General features: G+C 38.0%; 1 long non-coding RNA gene across 1 annotated transcript in view; it reads right to left on the bottom strand.

Moving 5' to 3' along the window:
* LOC139625024 (uncharacterized) overlaps window positions 1-26,652 on the bottom strand; it is a 31,557-nt gene extending 4,905 nt beyond the window's left edge. Inside the window, exons 1-3 of the long non-coding RNA XR_011691820.1 lie at window positions 26,525-26,652; window positions 22,321-22,450; window positions 7,607-7,678 (exon numbers count right to left, since the gene is read on the bottom strand). This is a non-coding gene — a long non-coding RNA (uncharacterized lncRNA). The remainder of the gene's footprint in view (window positions 1-7,606; window positions 7,679-22,320; window positions 22,451-26,524) is intronic.
* Between the last annotated feature and the right edge of the window lie 1,306 nt (window positions 26,653-27,958).

The raw sequence follows: 27,958 nt of genomic DNA, 5'->3' as shown, positions 1-27,958 counted from the left end.
TGTGTAGACGTAGCTTATCCCTGCTGCTATGAGAGTGACACCTCTCAGGTACCTGGGAAAATCGCTGAATGTTATGAACAGAAGGCAGGATCGCAATGCAGGACACATGCCTTCTGGTAAGCACAGCATAATTTAAACATATCCACACAAATACTATGATTCTATGATCATTTAATCTGCTGAAAAACTGTGAGGAAATACCTCATTACTCAGATTATGCTGACCCTGTACCTGGACATCTTGGAAAAGACAAATGCTTGATAACTAATTCTTAAGATTTTGATAACAACAAAGGAGGAAAATAAAGTTGTACTCTGATCCAATATGGCACCATGTGGCTTAAGTTTCACTGGAGGTACTTTTAAAAAGAGCATCAGCCAAATGATTGTCAGATAATGAAAATGTCTAATTGTCTAAAATCCTCTGTTTCCTGTTTTCCAGGGTTAAACCTAAGGGTGGTGGCTGGCTGTGCATCAGTCCGAAAGCAAAATGGCTCAAAAAAAAGATATCGGAGGTGAGATTCAGCCTTCAACAAATCTGCAGCCATGCTAACGGCTCTGTGAGGATGCTCCATACATAAAAGTAAACCAAAAGTGTGCAATAAATTTCATTAACTTTTTTTTTCTTTTCAATATTCCTCCACAGAAAGAAATAGATTGTCCTGAAGCTTTTGGGTTTTGAAAAAATACACATTTGAAGTCCTGGATGAAGACGCTGAAGCATAAACAAAACGTCGCAGCAAAGGAGCTACTCTCTACATTTTCTGATTTACTATTTGCTCTGTTCATGAAAATATCTTTTTAAAACGCTTCATGTAATCTTTTACAGCTATTATTTTCTAAAATTGACTGTAACTAACAAAAGAGAGAGAGAACCAAAAATAAATCATGTCAAATGCATTTAAAAACTGACTCATGTTTTATTTATTCCTTATTAATCAATTAAATGAGAAATTATTAAGTCTATAAAATGTCAGAGTAAAAATAGAGAGGAATTTCCAAGGTGATGTTTTTATGACTCTTGTGCAAAACCCAAAGATTCAAAGAGTCACTGACATAAAACAGGGAAAAGGAGAAAATCATCACATTGGAGAAACTGTATTTCTGTTTAAAATGATTAAGTCAAACAGTTGCTTATTGGTTTTCTGATGATCCACTAATAAATTAATCAACTAATTGTGATATAAAATGTCATCACTTTATCACTTTATCATTTTTTTCTACCCTTGTCCATTTGTGTGAAATTTGTGTCATAATTAGCTCATGAATTCTTGAGTTATGGCCAAAAATGTGTTAGGTGAGGTCACACTGACCTTGGTGTGGTATCAATACTTTTACTTAAGTAAATGATCTGAACACGTCCTCAACCACTGCAACAAAAACATTGGTACTTTTTACCTTTGACCACCAAAGTCTAATCAGCTCATCTTTGAATCTAAGTGGACATTTGTACCAAATTTGAAGAGATTCCCTGAAGGCGTTCCCGAGATACAGCATTCACGAGAACAGGACAGAAAACATGACGCCTTCAGCCACAGCTGCCAGATTAAAACATGTTCAGACTGTAAGAATCCAAATATATGATATCTTGTTTTTGTATTAGCATCCTATTAAAATCTGAGAAAAACACAAGGAAAATTAGGCTTTTTTGCATTTAAGTTGTGAAATCATGGTTTGAAGCTGCTCCTACAGACTGCATCTATAAACCTCTTTCAAATGATATCTACAGTTCTATGCACAAGATTATTTAATATCTCATAATTATAATAATATTTTGTTGATTTTTGAAGTGAAAAAAAACAAACCCTACAAGGAGAAGTACTGAAAGAAACAAATAAGATAATAACAAACACAACCAACTGACAATATAGGGAAAGATTAACTTCCATATAAGGGAAAACAAGACTGAACTCCTGTAAAAAACGAGGTCACAGGTCGTCTGTCAGCAGGTTATTATGACCCATAGTTAGGTTTTGTTGCTAGGCGACATCTAGTGGCCGTATTCATGATGACAGGAGCAAAGGGAAAAGTGCGGTGACGTAGTTTATAGAGCGACAAAGTCCACGTCAGGAGGAGGTTGGGGTGGATGGATGAGTAAACAAAACACAGGAGAGTGGTGTTCGACTCCCATGTGAAAGTAGCAGTTTATGTTGTTTCTATTATCCATCACCATTCGTTGTTATTATTGTTACCATGACAACAATGTTCCTGTAGGAGCGCTATTTCAGGTGACACTCAGTCATGACAGAGGGTTGGAAAAAAAAACCACCTGTGTTGTTGTTCAGGTTGGAAAAACTATGACAATGTCACTCACAACCAACTAATATGGCCACCAACTAAGAATTTCATATGCAGTACTCCAAGTGGCCAAAAGGGGGACTACAACCATATGTTGGATTATGATTATTGATGAATGAATGAACGTGTACGTTTTCTCTTAGGTCACAGCTGGTGAAGATGAGGCTGATTTTAATGACTGCTGGGTCGTTTGTGACGCTCCTGCTGAGGATCAACTGATTCTACACTTATGATAATGAATAAATGTGGTGGTAAAAAGTACAAAGTGTCTGAACTGCAGTGGAGTGCAAATATAAAGTAGCAGAAAATGGAAATACAAAGTAAACTGCAAGGACCTCAGGACTGTGCTTAAGTACAGTACTAGACTAGAAGGTTCATAGTCAGGTTCAGTGCAAACCAGTCAAGTCTTCCACACCAAACTGGGAAAAGCATTTCTTTATGGAGCTGGATTTGTGCACAGGGGCATTGACATGTTGAAAGAGAAAAGGGACAAACACACACTGTTGGGAACACACTGTCTAAAATATCAGTACATTTAGGTGGTGAGTCCATATAAAAAGTGTCGTTCTTCACACTGTTTAACTTTTTGCAGAAGAGGCTGAACCCTGACACGAGATAGACAACAACCCTGAACATATAAGGACAGGATCATCAAACTGCACAACCCTCTGGGTGTGTGTCACTCCAAGTGCGTAAATTTATCTGTACATCACCCTTCAGAATAATCAACTTAAAGCCACAAGAACTGACTATGACGCCGGTGGTTCTTCTTTTTCCGTGAAGCTGGAGTATATAAGATCACACCTCTCAGGTTCGCTCATCGTCTGACTGTGGCGAGTCAAGCAGTCATTAACTGAACGACGAAGCACACCAGGAGTCAGTTTTTGTGCTGTGCAGCGACTGAAGATGTGGACGCCTGCCGGCCGCTGGATTTTTCTGCTCACCATGGGTGTTGTGACGCTCTTCCTTGCATCTGCAGGTACAGCTCTTCTTCATATATTTTATCGTTTCATTGCATCCTTTTGCTTAAAATATTTTATTTACTTTTTTATTTTGCAATTTTATGTCAGTTACTTGAGTTGCATCTCATGCTCCTACACAAACAATTATTGTTATTTTATTATTTTTATTTATTGTGCTTGCACTGTTTTAAATCTAGAATAGGAAAGTATTAATAGTCAACAGAGAGAAAATGAGTGGGGATCTTTCAGTTTTAGTCACTTTAGTTGCTAAATTTCCTCCACTGCAGCTCAGCACTGAGGACGGTTTGTATTAAGACTGTAACTTTCTGTCCATGTACATATGGGAATTAACTGTTATGTACCTTCTTTAGACATATTTTTACACATAAGCCTTTTTCCACAATTTATTATATTGTTTCACAGTTTGTTGCTTTATTTTCTATTATTTTGTTTTTGTATCTTATCTTAAAATTATTATTATTTATCACATTTACTACGACTTACCTGGCATAACTGTGTCTATTATTATTATTATTATTATTATTATTATTATAATTAAAAACAGAGAACAAGAGAAAAGAAAGACTTCTATCATACTATGATTACGATGGAGAGCCAGTTTGTTTGAAGAACCTATGACTTCACTTGTTTGGCTACCTTTCAGTGTGAAACTGTGTTTCTTTTTGATAAGTAAAAATCAACTAATGTTATTTCTGAATATTGACAGCATCTCTATCTTTTTCTTGACATGTGTGTAGACGTAGCTTCTCCTTGCTGCTATGAGAGTAACACCTCTCAGGTACCTGGGAAAATCGCTGAATGTTATGAACAGACGGCAGGATCGCCATGCGAGACACATGCCTTCTGGTAAGCACAGCATAATTTAAACATATCAACACAAATACTATGATTCTATGATCATTTAATCTGCTGAAAAACTGTGAGGAAATACCTCATTACTCAGATTATGCTGACCCTGCACCTGGACATCTTGAAAAAGATAAATGCTTGATAACTAAATCTTAAGATTTTGATAACAACAAAGGAGGAAAATAAAGCTGTACTCTGATCCAATATGGCACCATATGGCTTAAGTTTCACTGGAGGTACTTTTAAAAAGAGCATCAGCCAAATGATTGTCAGATAATGAAAATGTCTAATTGTCTAAAATCCTCTGTTTCCTGTTTTCCAGGGTTAAACCTGAGGGTGGTGGCTGGCTGTGCATCAGTCCGAACGCAAAATGGCTCAAAAAAATGATACTGAAGGTGAGATTCAGCCTTCAACAAATCTGCAGCCATGCTAATGGCTCTGTGAGGATGCTCCATACATAAAAGTAAACCAAATTAATAAGTGTGCAATAAATTTCATTAACTGTTTTTTTCTTTTCAATATTCCTCCACAGAAAGAAATAGATTGTCCTGAAGCTTTTGGGTTTTGAAAAAATACACATTTGAAGTCCTGGATGAAGACGCTGAAGCATAAACAAAACGTCGCAGCAAAGGAGCTACTCTCTACATTTTCTGATTTACTATTTGCTCTGTTCATGAAAATATCTTTTTAAAACGCTTCATGTAATCTTTTACAGCTATTATTTTCTAAAATTGACTGTAACTAACAAAAGAGAGAGAGAACCAAAAATAAATCATGTCAAATGCATTTAAAAACTGACTCATGTTTTATTTATTCCTTATTAATCAATTAAATGAGAAATTATTAAGTCTATAAAATGTCAGAGTAAAAATAGAGAGGAATTTCCAAGGTGATGTTTTTATGACTCTTGTGCAAAACCCAAAGATTCAAAGAGTCACTGACATAAAACAGGGAAAAGGAGAAAATCATCACATTGGAGAAACTGTATTTCTGTTTAAAATGATTAAGTCAAACAGTTGCTTATTGGTTTTCTGATGATCCACTAATAAATTAATCAACTAATTGTGATATAAAATGTCATCACTTCATCACTTTATCATTTTTTTCTATCCTTGTCCATTTGTGTGAAATTTGTGTCATAATTAGCTCATGAATTCTTGAGTTATGGCCAAAAATGTGTTTGGTGAGGTCACACTGACCTTGGTGTGGTATCAATACTTTTACTTTAGTAAATGATCTGAACACGTCCTCAACCACTGCAACAAAAACATTGGTACTTTTTACCTTTGACCACCAAAGTCTAATCAGCTCATCTTTGAATCTAAGTGGACATTTGTACCAAATTTGAAGAGATTCCCTGAAGGCGTTCCTGAGATACAGCGTTCACGAGAACAGGACGGAGAGAAAACCTGAAAACATGACGCCTTCAGCCACAGCTGCCACTGGCACAGAGGAATAAATATTTATTAAATAAACAAAATGCATAATATCATATAATCATATAAAACACATATCTTGTACAGACCAGAAACCAAGTTCATCTTCCACCACTGGTAAAAGGCATTGGTGCATGTGAACTGTGTTCAAAAATGCAGGTGATAAAGTTGCCATTGCTATTGTAGGCTGGTTATTACGGGTGTGAGACTCTTTCCAACCTTTGTTAGTGAAGGGACTCATCAATGTCTGACATAACCAATCATACAATATGTAGAGCTGCACTAAAGGCCTAACTGGATCCAGAATCCATGATGGCTGAAGACGGCCTGTTTTAAAACATGTTTTTGTTGCTCTTCATTAGTTCACAGGTTCACAGTCTTGATTATCATTAAAAAATCTGAGTTTGGTTTCATCATCTTCAGCACATTTCATATTTCATATTTTAATCATTGTTGGTTTCATCTATTTAACCACTAAATTCTTTACTGTGTTATCTGTTGTCTGCAGGTAAAATTACACTTTGCCACTAGGATTTGTTAATATGGGTTTTTAATGACATATCAATGATGATACTTTCACGCAAATGCCTGCAGGTTGCACTGACAGTTTGAGGCTCTACTCAACGTCTTCAAGTTGGTCCTTTTTCATAAACAGAATGATGAAGCTCTCTCAGAATCATCAGAAAGAAAGATAATGCATTTTTTTAGCAATTATCTGCAGCGATATAAATTTAAACATCATTTCACTTTGATTATCTATGGTTGTGATCAGGGTGGAACATCTGTCAGTTACTGATACTGATATTAAATAAATACGCCCCTTCAAACCGTCCGTCGTAAATGATCATCTGATAATGGTTCAATCATTATTGCTACAGCATGATTTGAGCCTTTTTTATGCCACAACAATAGCACTGTATGTGAACACTTTTTTGGAGAATTGACAGGAGCACATCGTCATGGTGACAGGACAGATGCAGCAACAAGAAAGAGGAAGCAGTGTTTTTTAACCCAAATTGTTACGTTTAAAAAGGCGGGTGCTTCACATTAACACTTGTTTCTACATGCTGTAAGATCAAAAGTATCATCTATAATTTGCATTTATCTGAATTTAAGAAAAGACAGATTAAAACATGTTCAGACTGTAAGAATCCAAATATATGATATCTTGTTTTTCTATTAGCATCCTATTAAAATCTGAGAAAAACACAAGGAAAATTAGGCTTTTTTGCATTTAAGTTGTGAAATCATGGTTTGAAGCTGCTCCTACAGACTGCATCTATAAACCTCTTTAAAATGATATCTACAGTTCTATGCAGATTATTATTAAGATTATTATTTAATATCTCTTTTGAGGTGAAAAAAAAACAAACCCTACAAGGAGAAGTACTGATTTAGTTATGTGTCCAAGGTTTTTCATAGCTTTTAAATTCATTAAATAAAAAGTTAACAGTTGATTAGTCTGCTTTGATGGGTTTGTAGTTACTTATGTTTGTGCTAAAAATCAACAAAATGTATAATTGGACAAAAATTTTAGGAACAAATCAATATTTTTTAAAAGAAAGATTCAAAGTTCATTCTTACCCTCCGAAAAAGAAGCTGCTCAAACTGGACCATGACAATTGAAATAGTTCATGGAGATTGATGGTGCCATTATGCTTATTGTATATAATGTAGTTAAATTGTAGTTATGGTACATGTATTTGCCGTGTATTGATTGTGTTTTGTAAAATTATTTTCACTATTTTTTTTTTTTGTTTTGTTTTTTTGTAAAGAGGAATCTTCTGTGCATTTGTGGCTCTGTGGTCCAAGGGCAGTTTCCTGCTTCGCCCAGTTGGTAGAGTTGGTCAGTTAAGTGTCATTTCCTCATGAAGTTTTTTTTTTTTTTTTTCTTTGGTCAAATTTGGCTGAAGCTTTTCTCTTCCCCCACTTGATGGCGACAAAGTTGTGATAAACACTGACCTACTGTGTAGTCATGGTGTTGCTTTGTTACACTGACCAGTGGTGTGTATTGTGTAGATTTTGTTTGTGTGTTGCAAACCTTCAAAAACTTTCATCAGTCTGGTTTCAGTGTTGCTGAGGATCTAAACACTGCATCAGACGTTCTTCCAGCCTGTGGAGAACAAAAACATAAAAACCTTAAAAGTTATGGCATGAAAATTGGCGAAAATTCTGCAAAACAAAAATATCCTGTCTGACCCTGAACAATGCACACATGTAAGAACAAACAAACAGGCCTATATGTCTTAGATGAACATTTTCTTTCTGTCACAACGATCTCAGATTTGTCACAAGTCTTATGTTTTAACTTCTTCCACAAGATACATGTGGATGAATTTGTAGTTAATAAATGGTTTTACTGATTCTGTAAACCACCTCAAAAATGTCAGCAGTCCTTATTCCTACCTGCAGGGGGAGACCAAGAGACAGGAGGTCTGCATTAAAATATTTCAAGTCTCCGCAAAAGAACTGAAGAGTTTATGTTATTTCTCAATAAACTAGGTAAAGTTTCTGCTTTCAAACCTGAACATTAATACTAAATAACTTCCTGTTTTTGCTTAAACTGTGCATTTAATTTTGAAAAGCACAGGGTGACTTTTGTGACATGTATTAAATAATCTTGTTGTCCAATCAAACTCATCACTCACCTTTTTTTTTTTTTTTTTTACATGAATTAATAAATAAAATCAATAGTTGGGGCAGAATAAACACATAAGTCAACATGTCAGATCAGACATTTGAAAGCCTCCTCACTGATAAATTAAAAGCTTCTATTCTAACTGCCTCACACATCATCATGTCAATCATCTGTCTCTTTCTCATACTGGGCGTCAAAATGATTCAGCAGCCATTTTTTTCCAGTTGACATTCATACCATGACTGTCAACAGAGATTGTACCAAAAAGGTACAAATGAAGCACTGACTCTGTGGAGGAGTGAACTCTGTGGCTGTGACAACAAAGTGAGCTAAACAGGTTCAAGTCAGTAGATGTAATGCACTATATCAAGCTACTGATGACAGCTGCAGTCAAATTAAATCCAGCCTTTGGTATTTCACTCTTTAATTCTCTTTGTGTGTGGATTATTTAATATAATCCTGTTCAGGATGTATGGAGTTGGTCTTTGTATAAGATTTCAGCTTCATCTTTCTCCCCTTCACAGGCTCGTATCTGCTTCTATTTCATGATTTGAAGTATACAGTATGTAGGTCTAAGTGTATCTCTATGTGAAAGTTTATGTATCAGTAAAGTAAAGTAAACTTTTTTTTCCCTGAGGGGATATTTGTCTTAAGCACGGTGCTATGGGGTCAATTGATTTAAATAAAAGCATTATAGAAACATAAGAAGCGTTTAACACTATGGTTGACAGCTGCTTCACATAAAAAAACATCTTAGAAACATAAAAGAGACAACACGATGTTTAAAAAGAAACTCTAAGAAAGAATTAAAGTGCTGAGTGATTGTGTTTATGTTGCTCTTTGCTCTGTTACACTAAGATCCAGCAGCTTGATTGAGGCTGGAACAAACAAACAATAGCTTCAATCACTTTGATTTGCACTTTGGCACCATGAGTCTTCTTCCTGATGGCAGAGGTTTGTGTACAGCCTCGTTATGGGCTCGAGCCGCTTTGTGCACACTGTCAAACCTGCCCTTCAGTTGCCAAAAGTTGCTGTAACTCCATATATCTGAAGACGCTCTCTCAGATTTGCCCGGTAGAACATCACAACAGAAGCTCTGGCTGCTCACTCCTAACAGCTTCTGTCTCTTTTATAACAGTTGTATGTTATTCATGTGAAAACAATTAAATGACTAGAATTACCACCTGGAGGTTGTTTACCTCTGATAACCAATCCAATTGGAGTTACTTAGCGTGTGAATTCTTGAGTCAGGGCCAAAAACATGTCTGGTGTGATCCCAGTGACCTTTGACGACCAGAATCTAATCAGTCCATCTTTGCCTCCAAGTGGATGTTTGTGGCAAATTTGAGTATAAAAACATGTTTTGTGAGAACATGGTGACCTTGACCTTTGACCTTTAACCACCACATTCTAATGTGTTCATCCTTCAGTTCAAGTGAATGTGCAGCATTAGTAGGAATTCCCTCAACTCGTTCCCCAAACATTGCATTTACAACGCCAAAATGTTTTGTGAGCTCGCATTGACCTTTGACCTTTGACCACCAAATCTGATAAATTTAAATCCAAGTGAATATTTGTGTCAAATTTGAAGAGATTCCCTCAGGGTTTTACTGAGATATCGTGCTCATGGGGTTGCAAAAAACTACACAGAAGAAGAAAAAATATACAATATCACATAATCATTTCAAAAGAATGTCTTGCGCATCAGCGGGGCCAGAAACCAAAACGTTTTCCACATTTACACCAAACTGTATGAGCATATAAAGCTACCAATGTCATCTACAGTAATACATGTAGCTGTGGTGGGCTTGGGACAAACAAGTACAACCTACCTCAAAGTCAGGAAGAGCTGAGTCAGTTCGAACTGTGAATGCCACATAAACAAACTGAACTAAAAGCAAAACAGAGATCTCTGTCTGATTCTCTGAAGCTGCTTCGAGCAACTGCATCACTACTGAGCATTCAGCTGATGTTGCGGTTGAAGTGTTTTGTTTTTTTAAATTCTGATTCTGATCATGACACTTGTTGTGTTATCATTACTGTGAGAAAATGAGAAGCTGGTCTGAACATCACTGCTACTTCAGCTCAAACCCATCATGTTATTTATGATGAGATCTCGGATATTATCATTAGTAGAGAGAGTTTATTCCCCTGAAAAAAAAAGCTTTGGTCGCTTTGGTCTTTATGTTACATCTGAAAAGTAAAGAGAGTTAAACCCACCACGTTCTTGTACAAATCCTTAAAATTAAATTTGTATTTAACATAAATTCATTTATTCATTTTAGTCATATCACTCCAGTCATCAGTGGTTAAAGTTTGTTCATCTGTCACATGTGAGTTTGTGTCTTCACACCCATTTCCATAGCAACTAAGCAAACTTCATGCACTGATAAATACTGTGTCATATGTCTGAGAATTCTGAAAAAAGGCTTTTTTCAAACTAATTTCATATTAACTGTGTTCTTGTCCTACACCGCTCTGTATAAATAAAGGCATAAACTGTATAGTGCAGTGTTACATCTTTATAGGAAAATATCATTATGGTTTTAGAATGTGTGAAATAAACATGTGATTAACCAGCAGAGCTGCAAACATGTAAAGATACGGACGGGTACAAGGAAGTTGCTCTGTAGGAAACCACTGGCCACACAGACCACATGCAGTAGCTCAGCGGTTCCTGACCGTTTCCAGCTAATGTAAAAGGCCCACAGGATGGGAACCACTGCAGTAGCTAGTTTCATACTTTAACCTGCTGCAAGTTGTTTAACACCTGGTTGTTCTTGACATAATGCTTGACAGAAAGTGGCCTTCATTTCACCATATCATGCAACAGAGGTGTGATGAGCAAGATGAAGCATCGGGTCTGTCCGTGTGAATAATGAAGCATTTTGCACTGAGGGCATTAGTAAGACACTGATATGCTGATATCAACATTAACTTCTGTGAAACAGAGGAATGACTGGTGCAGCACAGGACCCAGTCATCATCCTGAAACTCTCTTCTTTGGCATAATTACTTCCTCTTTCTTGCATCTATGTATAAATTAAAGCAGTCAATGGAGAGAGGGCAGGAAGTAATTGAGGGTTTTGTCAGGAAACAACCTTTCTGGCATGTGGAAACAGTGAAGTCAAAAATTTCCAGCCTGTCATTGCATTTCTTCAAAACCTTCCTGTCTGAACCTCTCTGTAGTTATCAGATTTATTTAACAGGTGTAATTCAGGCACCCTTATTTTCAGACTGAAAAGGTACATTTCACTTTCAAGATATCAAGATAAAAGATACAAACCCAAATAGATGCAGATACACTTCAGATACAGATGTTTTGGCTCCGTCTCTAAACCATTCCTCTCAAACTAAACCCCCAACATCTTCAAAGATAAAACCAATTTCAGACATTTTTATCAACCATGGTTTGTTTCACTGGTAAGTTGAGAGATTCGCCTTTAAACACAGTCGTCTGGTACAAATGTCATCACATGTAGACGTCCACCAATATGTGGTTTATGTTGTCTTTCCTGAATCTGGGATTCAACAGTTTTCCAATGTTAGATTTCTCTCCAGCTCTGTGACGAGCACCCGAGGGAGGCTACACAATCTGATACAATATGAAGTAAAAAAATAAATGACCTCTACAAACTCCTTCTGCACTTCAGTTTTTGCTTCCAGATCCTTCTGATCTGACTGCTGTTGAGTCCCCTTACTTAAACCTCCTAGGCCCAAAACGCCTTGTTTCCTCAGCTTGAAGCCTTTCTTCACAAATGAATCTTGGAGCTGCTGCCACAACAGGCCCCAGTGAGGACTCTGGTGGGTTTGAACATGGCCTACTCAGATTCTACATTTCCTCCCCAAGAATGCAGGAGATACCTTCTTGAGGTAGGAACTGAAGAATTCAGGGGTCTCCCAGATGTTCCCAGCTTGTTCGATGGGTTTGTCCGGCAGCCCTAATCCCATCCAGTTCTATTCTATTCTAGTGTATCCCACAATACTGTTGTGATGAAATGAGATAACTGCATGTTGGGAATCAATGACATCCACTGTGGTATTTTAACATGAAGGGCCCATCGTCATTTCTCAATGTATTAGCAAGCATGTGGGAAAGTTGTTGAACGCATCCCCGTAATTATTTTCACAGATCACACAGGAGATCTTGTGTCTTCTGACGCGCACCCGCGGTAAACCACAAGCTATGGAAAGATACTTCATGTGTGACTTTCTGTGATAAGACAGGAAATGGTGTCTCGTTTGTGTATACACTGTATGGTATGTGCAACATGCTTGTAATGTTTCCTCTTCTGTTCTTGCAAACCATTGAGATCAATAAACAATGTTTCCTGTTAAGTCAGTGCTGCCAACAGACTCTGCCAGGAGCAAATTGACAGCTAATCAACTTGTTGCTAAAAATACAAACACATTTGAGGATGACCTCACTGATAATGAAGGACATTAAAACAGATAAAACATATATGTAAAACTGGTCAAGTTCAGGTCAAAAAATGCTCTAATGGCTCCAATCACTTTGGTATCTGAGTGTTGCCAGACAGCTACAGACCTTCCCTCCGCACTGATATAAATAAAGAAGGGGAAGTGGTAAACACAGCAAATTAACACTTTCAGACTGCTTGTGATCTTTCTTTCAAAAAACTTGTGTTTCATTCAGAACAAAAACAAAACGGCTGTATATCTTCTAAGTAGAGACACTGCAGGGAAAAGAACTGCATTCCTTGTCCACAAATTATGACTCTACTTTTGAGATTGTGACAAACACAGGCCTCACATTCCTTCCATACTGCTCATGTCAAATATGTCATGAATTGAATGCAAGATACGGTTAAAAAGCCATAAGTCATACTTAATATTGACGTAAGTGGACAACATTTTAAAGGTCACTGGTTAAAAAATGCAACCCCTCCTCTGTTATCAGCTCTCTGCTTTACACAATACTAAAATTTCTGGGCTGAATTTGGTTCAGAGACAGGGACTGGTAAATTAAAATGTGGCTCTATTTTTCTTCCATAAGTTTTATTTAGTGGGGAAACTCTGCGATTAGGAATCTGTCTATTCTGCATGTGAATCCCTGTGAGAAAGACCCCATGTGTTGCAACTCAGAAAGAGAAGTAGGGAAAAAGTTAAATAGGAAGGAAGTTTGATTTATTTTAGCCGTCTGACCAGCAACAACAATCCAAGTGATAGCTCCTGGGGAATTTAATCTCAGCTCACTTTTGAGAACTCATCATGTCCTCAACCTGCTTCTCTGTCAGCTAAACTTTAAATTAAAAAGTCATACACATAATGTGTATATATGGAGGGAACAATTGCAAACCAATGTCCGTGTTTCCATTAGTCTGCCTTATGGGCAATTTGAAATTGCGAATTCTCAAATGTTGCAAAAAAAATGGAAATGCTTGTATGTGGTGGACTATTTGGCAAAGCAATATTTTGCAAAAGTGAAATGGAAACACTTTTTCCACATTTAAGTCACATGGCATTCACAAATAATGCAGACTATTATCTCCCAAACATGTGTCCGTGGCCAGGTATGAGGGGTTTACCTGTCCATCATGACCTGCAGCAGAAACCCTCACTGCCTTTGATTAAATACCAGCTATTGCAGTGGATGCAATCATCCCAACAAAGAGCAGATGCTGGAAATGCTGCGCCAACAATCGTTTCTATTTTGTGCAGAACTGAAATGGAAACACTGGTGAAAATGTTAAAAGCACAGGCAGTTGCGTCTTTAAGTGGTTAAGTATTTGAAACAAACAAGGACCTTATACTTTACTCAAGCTTAGACCAAGTTTACCACACTTTCACACTCATCCTCTCTACAGAGAAGATGATGACTGGTTCTCAGGAAGAAAAGAAGACAAACCGTGCAGCTGATAATTAATCACTAACTGTTGGTCAGCAGCAGAAAGGCTTTGGTGCCATTGTTGCTGCTCAGACTCACTATCAGTTCCTCTTCTTATGCATCAAAAACAACAGAAATATGAAAGCACCATTGAAGAAATTGGTCAGGAAGTCGTTTGGTTCAAACCACTTGGACCAAACTCGGCGAAAAAACAGCAGCAAGGCTTCAAGCAAAACTTAAGAGTCTTACAGCCCTGCTTTTAAAAGCTTTGCATTTAGACTTATCAGTTGTTTTTTTTTGCTTTCACATTTGGTTTTTTACAAGAAAACAAAAAACTGAAAGACTTCTGTTTTTACTCTGCTGCAATTCCTAATCATTTCCTGTCACCTCTTTTTAGCCTTTGGTTAAACGGGTGGTATTTCCCCGTCCAGCCTCACATCAGTGCTTTCTCACAGTCTGGGGTGCACACACATGGCAGTGGGTCAGTTTAGTTTAGGTCTGGGTGTTTGCATTCACTGCTTCACAGTTTTACAGCCTGTGCAGCTCCTCGTGCTGAGTTCTGTTTCGGTTTTTGTTGTCTCACTAACACTGACCAACCAAGGTGTCTGTCAGAGAAACATGTATACACTGCACAGTATGTACATGAGAGGACCAACTGTTAAATGTCTATTCATAGATCATCAGTGGTTTGCCAGTCCAACTGAGTTCTCTTCCTCTTGCATACAATCAGAGGCCAGTTGCTTGTTTGCCCACAAAGTCTCTGTGTCATTTGGTGGAGGTGCAACACCTAGTCACAAAAAGCAGCCACATCACTATTTCAGACAATAGCACACGATGAATATGTTGCACAGAAAAACAGTACAAGCTGCAGCAGCCAGGATGAGCTGAAAGGATGCGATGTGATCACACTGCTGCTTTGTTGAACAGTTGATGTGCATCAAAACTGTAAAACAAGGGCCAGGTTATGCTGGAACAGACGGTATGGCATTAACCATTGCCCCTTCTCAGCTGTGCACAACTGACCAGTCTCAGCAGGATGTGTCATGCGGATGTGAAAGTCAGACTGTCGGTTTCAGAAACTTACAGAAATTGTCTGAGTGTGTCTAGTGATAAAGGATACAGGGGCCACAAGACAGTGGTGGTTCCTGAGACATGCTTAAAGACGGCACCAATGTGATTTAGAAAGTAATTCTGACAGATTGTCATTTCTGATTCTTCTGATTTGAGACTAGTTTTGACTCTGATTATAGCTCTGACTGAGACACTAATACAGATTCTGACTCTGTTTGTAATCCTGACTTGGACTCTTTGAAACACCTACTGTGCAGTATACACTGTATATATTCACAGAAGACTTTGGAGTGTGTTGTCATGCTAGTATTTCACCAGCACTTCATTAGTTGCATTGTTGTGGGATAAAGGTTCCTTTAGTTAAACAACTTGAATTGCAAACATAACTGAGCTGGTAAAACCTGCAACTTACACCAGGAACTAATTTCAACTGCAATTTCTTTGTTGATTGATAGAAAATGAAACACAAGCTGTGGTAACATAATGAAATTTGTTTGATGATTCAGAATCTCTCAGTCTATAAGAAACACCATCAGTATATTATAGCAGACTTCCCAGCATGCATTTTTTCAGATTGAAAACTCTCCACTCTCCACACTGTTTATAGTTTGAACAAAATATTCCTGATGGAAACTTGCTGTGTGTCTTTGATAAATGTTAAATTAAGTTGTGGTTGTTTCCTCTCACAATCATGAAAACAATCCAAACACTGATGAACAGTAGCTAAATTCAGGCCTCACCCCTGTTCACTCAAGTTCTTCTTATTAAATGAAAAACTGAACCAGCTTGAAATAATTTCCAATGAAGTTCATACTTACCTTTATTTTAAATGTCAAAGTAAAAAACAGTCGAAACAGCTTAATTTTTATGTGAAATCAACTAAAAATGTGCCAATTATCAAATCCATGATAATCACTACATATCCCTTAAAGTTCTCACATGGTTCAACACAATTTCTCAAGAACTTGTCCTCACTCAAAAAGCTTCGTGTTAATTGAGCTGAATCATTTCTGTTTAGAGTCTGTGGAATTCTAACTAAATGAGTGAGATATTGTTTTACCACATGAGTTCATTACCCTCTCTTATCTTGGCACTATGGGGCAATTCTATAACATGACCTTGACCTCAGACCCGTGAGGGCTTCCTAGTAGCGTGATGATGACCATGACTTAATTTTCCAAACGAAACGCTGTGATGAAAGTGCTTCCTGTTGGTAAGCTGTCGGTCACCTCATGGAAATCCCCGCAAACGAGGGGGTCATTCATTCAGATGAAGAGAGAGGATGGAAAAACTAAAGAAAATAGGAAGATGACTAACCGGAGGCGTCACTTCTGCTTTTCAGGCCTTAAGTATCCCCTGCCTTCAGATGTTTGTCAGTTCAACAGGCTCTCTGGGGAGGACAGCAGAAGACAGACCAGCAAAAATTACTCTGTTCAGCATTTATTAATCTAAGCTTGTACTTATCATCCTTTTTGAAAATGGTCAGCTGTGGAAGTCTGCTCAAGTGTGCGCTGGTCGCCATTGTCCTGGTGGCTCTCTCTCAGTCTGGCTCAGCAGGTGAGACTAAGCTTTTGATAAACTAAACTACAAGATTTTACAGATTTGTTTTCCTCCTGTTTAAAGTGACATTGTTCTAATCAACTTTTATGTGCTTTCTTCCATCGTTAGCTGAGAAGCTGGCCACCTGCTGTAAAGCAGTCACCAGAGAGGAGATAACTGAACCAATCTTGGGATACTTGGTCCAGAGACGTAACCCACCATGCGTCCAAGCCGTCATGTAAGTAAGACAAGCAAACCTGTGTTGGACACTCATAACTGAGCACCTCTCAAACAGTGACTGGTCTGGAAAAGTGATTGGCAGCACTGAAAAAAATGTGCTGTATTGTTTTTGCCATACAGCTGAGGGTGCACACATGGGTTAAGTGTTCCAAATAGAAGCTGCCTTTGAATCAAGCTAATTATACAAATCTATTAATTCATTTATTGGTCTATTAATACTAAACCAAGTCAAACCACCTTGTAATTAAATTAAGTACTAATGTTGCCTTTCATCCTTGCAGCTTTCAGACAAAGTCGGGTCTGTTCTGCAGTTACCTGAAGGCTCCCTGGGTTCTCCCCAAGATTGCTGCCTTCGAGTGAGTTTGATATCACTGTTCATTCACTCACACACTCACTTTGTCCTTTTTCTACGCTCATTCATTCAATCAGTTCTTAAACCTAAAGGTCTCACATACGTTTTTGTCTTTTATTATCTTTCTCACAGGAAAGCAAAAGCTCAGTCCACCACTGTCCCCCCATCTCGCGTCTCCCTCCTCTCCCTCATCACGTCCACTGCCTCCCCTCCTTTGTCCTCCACTCCTCTTCCCTCCTCCTCTCTTCCCTCCGCATCCGAGATGCCTGTTGATGAAACCATCTCACAGGGAGACAGCGAGTAGACCGGCACCATCTCCACCTCACCCTGAAGTTTGTCAAGAAGTTCACAATTATGGCGTCAACAGCGATACAAAGTAGACGCTTGAGGAAGCACTTAAATTTCATTCTTTTAAATTATTAATTTATGTTGAATATTTAGTTTCTTTCAATGAGTTAAAATATTTATTAGTTTAATTTAATTGACCAGCGCTGATAGAATTATTCATGTATTTATTATAAAAGTTTATTTACGAACGTTTTAGGAACAGTGTCATGTTTTTATTATTACTGTGCATCTTGGCTGATGTAAAGTTCACTCATTCATTTATGAAATTGTAATAAGTAAGAGTTTTGAGTTATTTATTTATTTGAAAGTTGTGTAACATTGGTAACACATTACACACATTGGTAAGAAATAAATGTTGCACCTATGATCTGACACGCAGTGTTTTTCTCTTTTCTGACTTCCTTTCAACATTTTTACAAAAATAAACCTTTTATCCAGCTACAGATCAAACATGAAACATGTTACGTGGCTGCTGCGGTTAACAGTTTGAACATTAACTTACCCACAATGACAGCAAGTTGTTTAATACATGACAAGTTCATCTTCAACTTCAGAGGAAAAAAAAATTTTAATTTTCATTTTAACATCACGATCTCTGTGTGTTCACACTCAGCAACAGTTTCCACTAAAATCCACACACCAACACTGATTAAAACACCAACTTCTGCCTCTTTTCACTCTCAGTAGCACTTATTCTGTTTCTCTACATTCTTGAAATAATACAGGTGTTATGATTGACATGACTGCTATTGATGTCAAACAACTGCATAAGTATTCTGCATAATACTGATTTAAATACAGGTAAGAAATGCTGGAGTAAATCTGGCTATGGGTAATTTCTGTGCTGCTGTATTATGGTCCTCCATCGAATGACTGGAGGCCTAAAAGCATCAGAATGCTTCCCACAGTGTTTGTCAGATTGTGTACAGCAGCTGACATTTTTGCGGCTGTGCCCAATAACTTTCGTAACTCTACAAAACCACCAATATAACTAGCAACTTCATGTGTGCAAGGGATCAAGAAAGGAAGCAGTTTCAGTCAACTACTTCTGGCACTTTTCACGTGCGCCACCATGACTGAGTCAGTTGATCTCCATTTATAATAATAAACTTTATTCATAGAAGTTAAAAAGTGCTTTCAAAAAGTTAAAACTGCAGGTAACGCAAATGTAAATAAAAGAAAACACGGGGATCATAAAACACAGGGAGATAAAGTTAAAGAATATAAAATGGCAAGAGAGAAATGATAAAACCCAGCGACATTAATTATTCAGTATGATTTATCACCCCCTCTATGACAGAGGATTTTTCAAGCATATACCTCAGCCTTTACTTGAGGATGATTTGTGCAAGATCATCGCTGTAGTGCCTAATGTTGTTGCATCTCAAGAGGAAATAGATATGTAGACATTTTCCTGTTGCATTAGTGTTTCACTGTGGTTTCCTGACCACACTCAAAACATGTTTCACACTGAAATTACACATTTCTGCACAATTTCTGCACAGTAGTGAAGACATAATGAACGACTCTGCACCGGCCTGTAGAATTTGGGTGACTGAAAATCCCAATTTCAAGGATCAAAAGATATCTAGAAGTTTAAAGGTTCCACATTTTATACTTCTCCTGTTTTTATTTGAAGTGTTAATATCAATGAGAACATATATTTGTGGTTTTAAGTACTAACAATCCCCTAAATGCAGTTTTACATCTCCTCTCTCAGGCTTCTCTCTGGAGCTCGAGTAACAACAGGTCAGACCCTCTTGTCTGATTGGCTGACTGTTTTCTGAGTGATCCAATAAAAATATAGCAGATTTCAGGAAAACACTCAGAGAAACCAAATCCTGCAAGGTTGGATGGTGGGTGCAGAAGTCCTGACGGCTGGTTTTAAGGCTCAGTGTCTGAATACAGGCTGTGTGCATTTCTCTGTGGACTGAGGCTTTGATACTTTCACAGTATTAATATAGAACCTAGACCTGCTTTATAATCACAAACACATGGACATCTACCTTTAGACTATATGAGACTTTTTAGGAAAATGGGCCTAATTATGGCTGAAAAGTTCAGTGTCAAGCTGGTTATAACAAACTTAAAACTTATCTGAGAAGTGAAAACATTTTTTGACCTGCAAAGTATCAACTTAATTCTTACTGTGATGTTTCCAGGAACAGAAATTCCAGCTTCCTTTGGTTTTGAAATGTATAGATATTTTTAGCTGAATGACTGAGAATCTTATTTTTGCCCGCCTCCGTTTCATTATTATTACATCATATTACCTCTGAATTCACCACTGTCCTGCTACTGTATTTCACTCTGTCTGTAGGAGTTACTCCCCAGCACTGGGTGTCTCATCACTTCTTTCTAACAAATGCTGACATCAGTTTGATGAGTCAAAGCTGAAGCATTTCTTTTCTCTGTACCGTAAATCACATGATTCCTGAGGCCCCCATAAACCAGTAAGTGGCTCTCATTCAAGTGAGAGCGTCTCCCTCCTACCCAGCCTGGCCTGACAGCAGCGAGGGGAAGGAAGAGGGGCATGTGTGGTTGTCACACACTAAAACATGCACAGATTTTCTGCTTTTAAGTCCGGGGTTTAACCATTGTCACACTTTTGATGCTTGCTACTGTGCGACTCTGGTGATGCCTTTGTTCACCAGTTCACACTCACACCCTGATGGCACTGAGCTACCGCACAAGGTCCTGGCCTAACCATCGGGGGGTTTCAGTGTCTTATCTGGGGACACTTTGACATGTAGAGGTGAGCTGTGGTGGCATACGCAGTGCTGTGCTAAAGTTTTAGGCTTTTGTATGTTTAGATTCTTCCTGATCTCAGCATCATGGAGGACACTGAGGCAGCCTGAGCTCTCCAACATGCTTGGATCAACCTGTGAAAATTATCCATATGTGTCCTGGCGTCTCCTGTCAGTGTTTTCACTACAGTAATTACTCATGTTCCAGTCTGTGAAAGGTGATAATAATAATAAAAGTTTGACAGTGAGAAGTGAGACTGCCACCCTAGCACTAGTTACTTCCTTTGCCTGCAGCTTATCTCTTGTAGTATCTAGCCATGCAGTTTTTTTTTTGAGAGGTGGATGAATGAAATCTCTGGTGCCGTCCCAGTGCAGCAGCTGTGAGTAAACTACTAACAATAAAACCTGAGTTCAGAATCAGCTGGAATATTGTTTCTAGACAGAAGCTGTGATGATGCCAAAACTTCACCTTTGATGCAAAATGAAAATATGTCAACAAGTCTGTATTAATGCCTGTGTGTGTTTCATTAGTTCATTAATTTCCATCAGAGGAGAATCTGTCAAAAAAATAAAAAGCTAAATGAAAATAAGGGTAAAAATAGGCTGTACTTGGAAATGGCATCTGTATTTACCTCCAATAAAGAAAATACATAGGATTTCATCAGCTCCTTTCCAGCTTCTTTTTACTTTTCACACACAAGCTCAGGATCCTTTACATCATGAAAAGCAGGTTTGCCAGTACGCACAAAACAGCTGTAGCCCATACAAATCCTGTACGAGCAGGCAGTCATGAAACAAGCAACAAAGCTCACTGCGGCCTCTCAACATCCCCTGTTCTCTGCATATGAACCTCTGCCATCAGGAAGAAGACTCATGGTGCCAAAGTGCAAATCAAACAGACTGAAGCTATTGTTTTTTCAGCCTCCATCCATCTGCTGAACTCTGATGCTAAATCTTAGTGCAACACAGCAATGTGCAACATACACCCAGACATTTATACAACTAATTAAAAATCATTCATGTAAGAAAACAATAGTAAGAAACACTTAGGCCTCATCTTTGGCCCACTAATAAAGGTGGTTTTTCACAGGGTTTTATATCAAAATTCATAAGCTTGAGATACAGATGAACATTAATTAATGTCATGACACTAAGAATTTTTATCATGAGAAGTAGCAACTTTACAGAAGCTCACAGACGATTAAAAAGAGAGAGAGGTTAGAACACTTCTAAATTGTGTTGTGTTACAGTGACGGCAAACTGTGTGGTCTCTTATGCACATGTCGACCACACGTAGCACGTAGCCTATTCCAGTAGAAAAAAAAACTCTCTCTGTTTTTGCACTATTTTCAAAGACTTTCAAGGGCTTTTTTTTTTTTTTTTTTTTTGACAGACATCAAGGACCCGTGGGAACCTGATTTTAAGAAGTTTAAATATATCACAGAACTGCAGCATGTGGGTCAGTGTTTACCTGTGTTGAGAGATAATTTAAAAAGAACTGACACATCTAAAATTGGTTAATTAAGTTAATTAATTCCAGTTAAGCAGTGAATATCTATACCCTTTATGTGGTTTTTGTTTTTCATGACTGAAGAAAAACAGTCAGACACCCATGGTAAGCGGAAAATAGGTAGCATCAACCACCATGCTGTGCATCATGTTCACACTTTGTGCATGCTTGTGTGTACTTAATAAGTGTGTGTGTGTGTGTGTGTATGTGTGTGTGTGTGTGTGTATGCAAATGTGTCAGGTTGTTTCCAAGAAAGATGTTAGTAAGATGTTGGTGGTTTGAATTTGCGCGGAGGGCAAATGAGATTGTCTGATGATGGGCGGAGGTGTGATAGTACCATAACCACACACACACACACACAGTTTTACAGTGTAAACATATGCATAAATACATATGAAGGCACGTCATCAGTACTGCCCACAGCCAAACCCACCCCCCAAAGAGAGATCTTTGTGCACTTACCAATAAATATCCAAGTGTCAGCGAGCTTCTGCAGTTGCAGCCCGATCTGTCAACCAGTCAACCAACAAGTCCATTGTGCAAAATGTCCATGAGGATCCTGTCCATCGCTCTCCTCCTGTTCCCAGTGTGTCTGTACGCACAAGGTAAGCACAAAATAATTACCACAACACATAATACGTAATCATTTCTATCCTCAGTCAAACAATAATATATAATAATATAATATAATATCCTCTTCTTATCACTGTAATATATATTCAGTACATATCACATAATGAACCACTGGAAGAAACATGAAAAAAAAAACTACATATGTGCATTATTTTGAAAGACAGTGGTACTTATCTCTGGAGGATATCAGACTTTTAATTACAGTTGTAAATTTGTCAGTAAACCCACATTTAAAAAAAAAAAGCATTGATAAAATGACTGATAAAGTCTGCATGTAGAAAATGCATTTCAAATGAATAATTGTATTTCATCATTCTGTGGGAAAACAAAGTAAAATTCATCTTAAAAAGGCTTTTACATTTTACTTTCTGTCATTCAATTGTTGTGTTATTATGTTCCCTGTCTTGCTTTAAAATCAACAGCTTCCACGTCTTGATCACTTTAATTTAAACACATCTCTCTTGAACTAACATATGTGTAACTGGTGTTACTAATGAAATACATCCCAGTGAGCAGCAACAGGTCCTCTACCTGGCCAGGTGATGAGGCCTCGATCCTGCACGTTAGCTCCTGTTGCTGGTCTGCGGCTTGCACTTCATTTCCTGTCTATACACCACACTGCTTACATTCACTGTATGTAAATTAACTAGAAACTATCTTTTTTCCTCTGTGTGTGTGCCTCTCAGGATGGCGGCACCCTGTCCACCCAATCCCCCTGTGTTGTACCAAGGTCTCCTCTGTTGATGTCAGTGCAGATGTAATCAGTGGGCCCGACGAGCAACAAGCCAGCCACAATTGTGTGAAGGCTTTAATGTAAGTGTGAACATAGTCCCTTGCATACTCACACACACTCACGCACACAAAATAATCATCATTTTCAACACTGTTTTTTTTCTCCCAGTTTCGTCACAAAAAAAGGAAAAGTCTGTGTCGACCCTGAAGCTGAATGGACCAAGAAATGTAAGTTAAACATAATAAGAGGCACAGACATGAGGCCTGTCACCCCTCTAGCTACCATCTGGACATGAGTAAATACATAAATGGCACCGAACCATGTCGAGTATAAGACATAGTTTCGAGAGTGGCATTCAAATAATGGTAATTGAAACAAATTACTTGTTAATTCACATTTGGTCAAAACCGATTTTTTTTTTTTTTAATGACAGCCCAAACTGAATCATGATGTATGTCCACAGAAGCCCTGATCTGTCTCTCTCTGTCTCTGCTTTCTAGTCACCAAACCAATGGAGCAGTGAAGCAACGCTACCTGCAAAACACTTCCCTGCTGCTGTTCAAGAACCTCCACGCACACACTCACACACTCTCACACACACAAACACACACATTGTATATACAATCGATATTCTACTGTAACTATCCCCTTAAAGTCACATTCCTCTATGGTGTTAACTGAGCTTAAACATATACAATATATGTGTATATGTGCATAAAGTGTATTATCCAGTAATAAATACATGTTTTTGTTTGTTTGCTGAAGTCGTGCTTAATTAACAATGACCAGCCCTTGAAATTTACTGCTGTGCCACAGTGAATAAAGAAGCTAACATTGATGTGACAGTGGAGTTTGTTGAGTCAAACCAAAATTCTGGGGCATATTTCCAGAGGAAGAAGTGCACCTCTTCCTGTGGGTGTCAGCTGAATGACTGCATGAAACGAAACGAAAACCAAATGCAGACTAAATTAAGTGAGGATGAAACTGATAAATTTAAAGTGATGGAGTTTTTTCAGTACAGAGAGGAAATAGGTCAAAGAGAGGGATCAAGATAAGAACTTTACAATCTAAAGATCACATTAGACTCTTTCAGCTCTGCTGCCCACAATGTTGGTTTACTGTACCAATGTCATCCAGAAACTAACACTTAGTCTGCAGTCTAATGCAGTTAAGGTCATAATATCTGTTTTTGTTCAGCCTCTAGAGGATGCAGCCTGCGATACTGTATTGCATGAATGAGCCTGTCCTACATGATATAAATAGAGTGGACAACTGTGCCTAAGTTGCACAAAAAAGAAAAAGAAAATCACAAAAAACTTTAACGCAGTCATTTAATTTCTATGGAACAGAACATTAAATTAAGTTTTCTATCCCTCTACATCCCCTTTGACAGTTAATGTAAAACAACTTAAACATTTGTACCTGAAGTTTCTGGATATTAGTGTCATCTAGTGGCAGTTGCTGGTATGAGGCAATAGTGAAAAACAAAACTGAAACATTGCCCATGGTTTGTCAGGCCTGGATTTCTTACTTCCAGTCAGGAAAATATGAAGATAAACTTCTCTCTATGTGAGATTTCTGCTCTGAATGTTTCTCAAACTCCAGTTAAAACACTTCAAAGTTTGTTTTTAAATATAACATGTTTTTAAATCAAATCAGTATACCACTAAAACAGAAGCTGTGAAATTAGAAAGTTTCAGACAGCCAGTTAACTGCAGGCCTCCATGTCTTCCCCCCTGGGTATCTAGAATTCTTGTCAATAATTGTTTTTAAAATTATTTTGAACATCAGGAAAAACTCCATGGTAAACTTCCAGAAGATAAATAAAGAGGCAAAATATAATGTAAACCACTACTTGTTCTTGAACTAGTTCAATGCAAATACACTCAAGAGAATGTGACAAGATTAAAAGAGCGCCATCCTGTGGCTTTTAATTGCTTCACACACACCGCAGGGTGTTTTAATATTAACTTTTCTGAATTTAAACTTTGTTTTTTATTCAAGGACACAGACATGTAACGCAGTGCAACTACTTGCTGAATCATACAAGTGGTCAACAGAGACCACAAGACGAGGGCGTAGCCAAGTTAACCTTGATTGTTGATGTGAATCTAATCCTTGCCCACCACAACACAAAAACAATGTTTCTCTTCACTGAAACTTTCCAGCCTGTGACATATACTATGTATTTAATGTACAAAATGTGTTTGCTTGAACCACAAGTTCAATTTAGACACCTGGTAGGACTGAGAATCTATGGGACGTCAAGAGAGAGGGGAACCCATACCAGAGGAGGGAAAGCGAGAGAACGCACAGTTTGATAGTGGGGTGTAGGGATGGAAAAGCAGACTTTGTGCTCTCAGGAGGCTAATTGAAAACATGGAGGTGAAGGAGAGAAAGAGAACAGGAGGACTGCTGTCATTATATTTTGTATCTGGTGGATGAACGAGTGTGGGTGACTGTGCTCTTGTACTTCTGTCTTAAATTGAGTTTTAGCCCATTAGAGCAAGGGCACCACAAAGTGAAGCCATTTTCCCCACCTCTCACTTCTTGAGTGTGACATTTCAGAGTTAAGATTTGGTTTCAGCCTTTTCATACATGTAGGTTACCTCAAAGCAGAGAGGGGAGCAGGACTCCACAACACATGGCTGCACACAATAGATTTTACTTCCCTACGACCGCATACATGCATGGACAGATGGATGGATGGACTCTGACTTATCCAGTAGAGTGTACCTAGCACATTTTTTGGGTAATCCAGCAATGACCGGCCATATTGATTTACTGCAGTTGGTGATACTTATTGTACACTTAAAAAAAAAATCACTCAATCTTTGTGATTAAGGTCCCAGGTTAGCAACACTGGTAAGATTATGTAATGAAAAACGTCCATTCTGTGTTGTTGGCTTTGCATTTTTTCCACCTCAAGAGAATTATTTGTATTAATAATATTAGCTACCACATAATCTATCACAACATAAAGGAAGTAAGTAATTTAAAACCCCTGGGAAACCTTTAACACATGTTTTGATGACTTAAATCACTAGTATATATAACTATATGCAGCACTTATATACATTACTCAACCACCTCAACGTCCCTTCTAAGAAGCTAATGTTTTTAGCCGCCGTAGCTAATGTTTTGCTAACGTTTTGAACACAACTGTTACTCGTACATTTTTAAGTAAACCGTCGTAAGGTGACGCAGGATATTATTACATATTTTAACGTTACTGTTGCTGACATTTAAAGAACATAAAGGGCCGGAACATTCATATTAAACACATCATAATTTTCTTACCACAACCGTTGTACGAAGTTGCGGCGCTAACGTTAACGTTAAACTTTATCCAGTAAGTTCGGGAAAGCTTTGTGCTGATTGGTTACAGGAACCGCAGCGACGTCAGTCATTGGCTCGGGCTTGTCCAATTAGGTACCTTGTAGGCGGGACTTTCTTCTTCCCATCTGACCCACTGAATAAAAACTATTGCATTATAATGATGAAGCCAACCAAATTAAGGCCATTCAAAGCAATAATTATGAAAGAGGGGGGCTTGTTATTTATGCAGATGTTGTAAATATAAAATTATGTTATGCCTCACATTATTCTTACTTTGGGCAGTACCAAGTATAGTATTTCTACTACGGTAAAACAGAAAATACATAGTATGAGCGGTGGAAAGTACAATTTTTTCAGGCTCATACACAAAAATTGGGGTTAGTGTTCAGGGGTTAAGTATATTTGATGCTATTACTTAAAAAAATAAAAATTTGAAGCATCAACATTTGCTTATGTAAAAGATTTTAATACTTCTTCCACCACTGCCTACCATCCATTCAGTTTTCAGTAGTATTCTGCTTAACATTTAACACAGATCCCAGCCCTACTGACAGATACTAAGAGTGAGTACAGGCAAGAATGAATTATAATACATTTGACAGTGGAAAAAATTAGTTTAAATACAAATATTTCTAAGGGCCAAAGCTGCTATGGTGGCAGAGATCATTTATAACTTATGACCTTAACATAAGAAAACATTTTTTAAAACATAAATGATAATGCTGATGTGAAAAGTGTAAGGAGTAAAAGAGGAGGAGGCACAACCTGACAAACCCAGCCTGAAATATTTACTTATCATTGTAACCCGACATTGTGATGGATGAATCAACCTGAGATCCCCATCAGTCCACATTCCTCATTAACCCTTTCTACAGCTCAGTGGACAAACACCCATCCGAGAGATTTCATTGGTCTATGCTTCACCTTGTCAGTTGCATTTATATTTTTTCCCATTTTTGTCTTTGCCATTCAAGTTTTCCAGGTATCCGTCTTGCTTTTCTTTGGCTCTGCTGACTGAGTTTCACCTTTATGAGTGACCTCTCAAAAATGCATATCCGCAAATGCAATCATGCTGAAATGCTTCCCAACCCAAAATGAACACACCCACTCCCAGAAGAAAAACACAGTCTCCCACCAGTAAATGGGTTTCACACTCAAGTTTGTTTTCTTCTGTTTACCAATGGAATTACATGCTCTCTTCCTCATTGACCTCTGACCTCTGACGGCATGGGTCAGTGTTATCTGTCAAGTGCAGATAAACACACTCTGCAGAGATGGGTTTGCTGTTTGCCAATGGAAACTTAAGTATGAGATAAGAACAGGGAAGTATCTGTTGATGCAATGTTTAAAACCAGTGTTTTTCTTTTTAGTTTGTAGCAGAGATAGAAAGTAAAG

The sequence above is a fragment of the Trachinotus anak genome, unplaced genomic scaffold, assembly GCF_046630095.1.
Source record: "Trachinotus anak isolate AG129_WGS33_773 ecotype Australia unplaced genomic scaffold, CSIRO_AGI_Tana_v1 ptg000009l, whole genome shotgun sequence".
NCBI lineage: Eukaryota > Metazoa > Chordata > Actinopteri > Carangiformes > Carangidae > Trachinotus > Trachinotus anak.
The sequence above is the reverse complement of the archived record's forward strand: the minus strand, read 5'-3'. Positions and strand labels throughout refer to the sequence as shown.